General features: G+C 54.0%; 1 non-coding gene across 1 annotated transcript; it reads right to left on the bottom strand.

The window, feature by feature from the left end:
• Window positions 1–324: 324 nt before the first annotated feature.
• Window positions 325–2232, bottom strand: LOC126230366 (small subunit ribosomal RNA). The gene has a single exon (XR_007544276.1). It is a non-coding gene; the product is annotated as a small subunit ribosomal RNA (ribosomal RNA).
• Window positions 2233–5231: the final 2999 nt, after the last annotated feature.

The raw sequence follows: 5231 nt of genomic DNA, 5'->3' as shown, positions 1-5231 counted from the left end.
AAAACAGTTGCATAGGCGGGACTGAGGCGTTCGACGGCCCCTGTTCCAGTGTTTTGTGTCCAACGGCCTCACGGCCGATGGGCGTCGTACGGCTCCACTCCGGAGCGGACAGGCACTCGGGCGAACGTCATTCAAAACCGGCGCGAGGCGCCAGGTGCCGCAGGCCAGCCGCTCCAGAGCTTCAGCGCTCGTACCACACAACATTTGTCCGTTAGTTTTGAGAAGCACGCGTGGTCCCGCACGCGGCGCACAGCTACTGCGAGCCGTACAGGTAGCGTGTTGCACGACACGACACGCACATCGAAAGACATGCAGTCTAGTCGGTAATGATCCTTCCGCAGGTTCACCTACGGAAACCTTGTTACGACTTTTACTTCCTCTAAATGATCAAGTTTGGTCATCTTTCCGGTAGCATCGGCAACGACAGAGTCGATGCCGCGTACCAGTCCGAAGACCTCACTAAATCATTCAATCGGTAGTAGCGACGGGCGGTGTGTACAAAGGGCAGGGACGTAATCAACGCGAGCTTATGACTCGCGCTTACTGGGAATTCCTCGTTCATGGGGAACAATTGCAAGCCCCAATCCCTAGCACGAAGGAGGTTCAGCGGGTTACCCCGACCTTTCGGCCTAGGAAGACACGCTGATTCCTTCAGTGTAGCGCGCGTGCGGCCCAGAACATCTAAGGGCATCACAGACCTGTTATTGCTCAATCTCGTGCGGCTAGAAGCCGCCTGTCCCTCTAAGAAGAAAAGTAATCGCTGACAGCACGAAGGATGTCACGCGACTAGTTAGCAGGCTAGAGTCTCGTTCGTTATCGGAATTAACCAGACAAATCGCTCCACCAACTAAGAACGGCCATGCACCACCACCCACCGAATCAAGAAAGAGCTATCAATCTGTCAATCCTTCCGGTGTCCGGGCCTGGTGAGGTTTCCCGTGTTGAGTCAAATTAAGCCGCAGGCTCCACTCCTGGTGGTGCCCTTCCGTCAATTCCTTTAAGTTTCAGCTTTGCAACCATACTTCCCCCGGAACCCAAAAGCTTTGGTTTCCCGGAGGCTGCCCGCCGAGTCATCGGAGGAACTGCGGCGGATCGCTGGCTGGCATCGTTTATGGTTAGAACTAGGGCGGTATCTGATCGCCTTCGAACCTCTAACTTTCGTTCTTGATTAATGAAAACATACTTGGCAAATGCTTTCGCTTCTGTTCGTCTTGCGACGATCCAAGAATTTCACCTCTAACGTCGCAATACGAATGCCCCCGCCTGTCCCTATTAATCATTACCTCGGGTTCCGAAAACCAACAAAATAGAACCGAGGTCCTATTCCATTATTCCATGCACACAGTATTCAGGCGGGCTTGCCTGCTTTAAGCACTCTAATTTGTTCAAAGTAAACGTGCCGGCCCACCGAGACACTCAATAAAGAGCACCCTGGTAGGATTTCAACGGGGTCCGCCTCGGGACGCACGAGCACGCACGAGGCGGTCGCACGCCTTCGGCTCGCCCCACCGGCAGGACGTCCCACGATACATGCCAGTTAAACACCGACGGGCGGTGAACCAACAGCGTGGGACACAAATCCAACTACGAGCTTTTTAACCGCAACAACTTTAATATACGCTATTGGAGCTGGAATTACCGCGGCTGCTGGCACCAGACTTGCCCTCCAATAGATACTCGTTAAAGGATTTAAAGTGTACTCATTCCGATTACGGGGCCTCGGATGAGTCCCGTATCGTTATTTTTCGTCACTACCTCCCCGTGCCGGGAGTGGGTAATTTGCGCGCCTGCTGCCTTCCTTGGATGTGGTAGCCGTTTCTCAGGCTCCCTCTCCGGAATCGAACCCTGATTCCCCGTTACCCGTTACAACCATGGTAGGCGCAGAACCTACCATCGACAGTTGATAAGGCAGACATTTGAAAGATGCGTCGCCGGTACGAAGACCGTGCGATCAGCCCAAAGTTATTCAGAGTCACCAAGGCAAACGGACCGGACGAGCCGACCGATTGGTTTTGATCTAATAAAAGCGTCCCTTCCATCTCTGGTCGGACTCTGTTTGCATGTATTAGCTCTAGAATTACCACAGTTATCCAAGTAACGTGGGTACGATCTAAGGAACCATAACTGATTTAATGAGCCATTCGCGGTTTCACCTTAATGCGGCTTGTACTGAGACATGCATGGCTTAATCTTTGAGACAAGCATATGACTACTGGCAGGATCAACCAGGGAGCTGCGTCAACTAGAGCTGAGCAGCCGGCCGCCCGGGAGTGTGTCCCGGAGGCCCGCGCGAACACGCAAGCGTCCGCTCAATTATTCTGCAAACAGGAGGAGGCTGGGCTCCCCTGCACGATACACCTCGAAACCCTCTCAGGTCCCGGCGGCGCGCAGCGCCGTCCTAAGTACTTGGTCGGGTTCGAGAGAGGCGCAATCGCCCGGAGATAGGCGAGTAGACGCTTTCAGTGCGACCACCCGTGCTCCCAACTGAGCTTGCCGCTGCCGACAGAGGCCCCGGGAGCGTGCTGTCGTGGTGTTGCCGGCGGGAGACAACACGCGGCCACAAACAGTGACCGGGCAGCTCCAACGCCAGCGCCACAGAGGGGCAGAGCCCCCACTTGGGTGCCAAAGCGAACTCTCCCAGCACAGCGCACGCGCCAACACATCCGCACAGCTGCGATACAAACCACCTGCGAGAACCGCGGGGGCGACCGAGCAGCAGACGGCGTCGCGGCGCCGAGTGCCGGGCGGCGGCGCATCCTCAACGCACACAGTCCTCAATCGGACCAGCACACTGCAGATGTCCACCGCGCTTCGCACCGGGCCCGGGAGGACCCACTTTGGCCGCACGGCGCCGCGCGCTGGGTGCGCCGGCACGCAGATGCGCCGCCTGCCGCGTCCGTCAGCCGGCGCGCCTGCCACTGGGCGCCCCCACCAGCCGGCTGCCGCGCGTGCGCCCACGCAGCGCGCGGCCAGCACGCCGGGCGCCCCCCCCTCACCGGCCGGGGACGGTCCCACCCAGCCACCGCCGCGTATCGCTTCATACCCACATGCCCACTCACGTTCGTGGGTATGACGGGTGTCGCTGAAGCAACCGGTTAATACCTGTACCGATCGTCGATATCAACGATTCACCTCCAGCGCGAACAACCGCGCAACAACGGATTTCCAGTTCATTTGCGTAACTTGGGCAGCAAACGTAGACGTCCATCTACATTTGCGAATTCAATGGGTCTTGCATGCCTGGATGTTATGAGTCACGACACGCCACATCAGTCCACATACATGCTGCGACGTATGCACGAGAGAACACGTGGAAGGTGGCCCGCGTACGTATGCCGATGCCATTGCACAGCTGCGAAGCTCATTGAACACGCAAACTCCTGACTGACGAACTAGAGGCGACAGGGGAGGGGGGGGGGGGGGGGGGGGGGGGCGATATACGTCTTATAGCAGTACACATTACAGTGGATAGCGGGACCATGTGGAACGTACGCAACACTCGCTAGATGTTGTGAGGGTAGGCACCGTAACATGATTCAATACGCAGGACACCAGAGTGTGCGCGCAGCGAACTATGTTGAGAGGGTTGCGATTAGGCAACGCTACACGAATTTCTAGATTCATATAACAAACAATTACGTGGGTTAGGTTAGGGCGCAACGTGGGTTAGGTTAGGGCCCAACTTAGGTTAGGTTAGGGCCCAACTTAGGTTAGGTTAGGGCCCAACTTAGGTTAGGTTAGGGCCCAACTTAGGTTAGGTTAGGGCCCAACTTAGGTTAGGTTAGGGCCCAACTTAGGTTAGGTTAGGGCCCAACTTAGGTTAGGTTAGGGCCCAACTTAGGTTAGGTTAGGCCCAACTTAGGTTAGGTTAGGGCCCAACTTAGGTTAGGTTAGGGCCCAACTTAGGTTAGGTTAGGGCCCAACTTAGGTTAGGTTAGGGCCCAACTTAGGTTAGGTTAGGGCCCAACTTAGGTTAGGTTAGGGCCCAACTTAGGTTAGGTTAGGGCCCAACTTAGGTTAGGTTAAGCCCCAACTTAGGTTAGGTTAAGCCCCAACTTAGGTAGGTTAAGCCCCAACTTAGGTTAGGTTAAGCCCCAACTTAGGTTAGGTTAAGCCCCAACTTAGGTTAGGTTAAGCCCCAACTTAGGTTAGGTTAAGCCCCAACTTAGGTTAGGTTAAGCCCCAACTTAGGTTAGGTTAAGCCCCAACTTAGGTTAGGTTAAGCCCCAACTTAGGTTAGGTTAAGGCGCAACATAGGTTAGGTTAAGGCGCAACATAGGTTAGGTTAAGGCGCAACATAGGTTAGGTTAAGGCGCAACATAGGTTAGGTTAAGGCGCAACATAGGTTAGGTTAAGGCGCAACATAGGTTAGGTTAAGGCGCAACATAGGTTAGGTTAAGGCGCAACATAGGTTAGGTTAAGGCGCAACATAGGTTAGGTTAAGGCGCAACATAGGTTAGGTTAAGGCGCAACATAGGTTAGGTTAAGGCGCAACATAGGTTAGGTTAAGGCGCAACATAGGTTAGGTTAAGGCGCAACATAGGTTAGGTTAAGGTGCAACATAGGTTAGGTTAAGGTGCAACATAGGTTAGGTTAAGGTGCAACATAGGTTAGGTTAAGGTGCAACATAGGTTAGGTTAAGGTGCAACATAGGTTAGGTTAAGGGATGGTGTATGAGGGGGGAGGGGACGAGGTTCGTTCATAGTGATGATGGTAAGTGGACGCCTGAGGCACCTGAGATGTGTCACGTCAGGATGCATCTTTCTCTCAGGGGAGGTGGTGCGCCGGTTGCGTGGGTGTGGCAAGGGAGTGGCAGGCCTGTGTCTTTCATTCCTGCCATTGCTTATATGCTGTGAGACAAGGCAGTGTGGTGGTGTTGGTTGCACCCCTGTCTAGGACATGTGTGGGTGTTTGTGGCTTATCTGAGTAATGATGGTTGTTGGAAGAGTGAGATATTCTGTTTTTGGGGTGGACCTCCTGGTTTTGTTATCATAGTGTGAATGGTGTAATGTGGCGGAGAGGATGCACTGGATGTTGTTCCATGCTGGTGCTTAGATATCTTGTCTGTGTCTGTTACAGCCAGAGAGTAGTGTGTGATAGAGTGTCTGGGTGACGTGTAGTTCGCATGTGTGCACAGACTGTCAGCATGTATAGGGACTGTTGTATGTCGTATGCCATCTATATTCCGATGGCTCTGCATCTATTAGTAATCAGCGCCATGTATCAGTTTA

This window comes from Schistocerca nitens, unplaced genomic scaffold, assembly GCF_023898315.1.
Source record: "Schistocerca nitens isolate TAMUIC-IGC-003100 unplaced genomic scaffold, iqSchNite1.1 HiC_scaffold_381, whole genome shotgun sequence".
Lineage (NCBI taxonomy): Eukaryota > Metazoa > Arthropoda > Insecta > Orthoptera > Acrididae > Schistocerca > Schistocerca nitens.
Note: the sequence above shows the minus strand (reverse complement) of the source record. Positions and strands in the feature narration are given on the sequence as shown.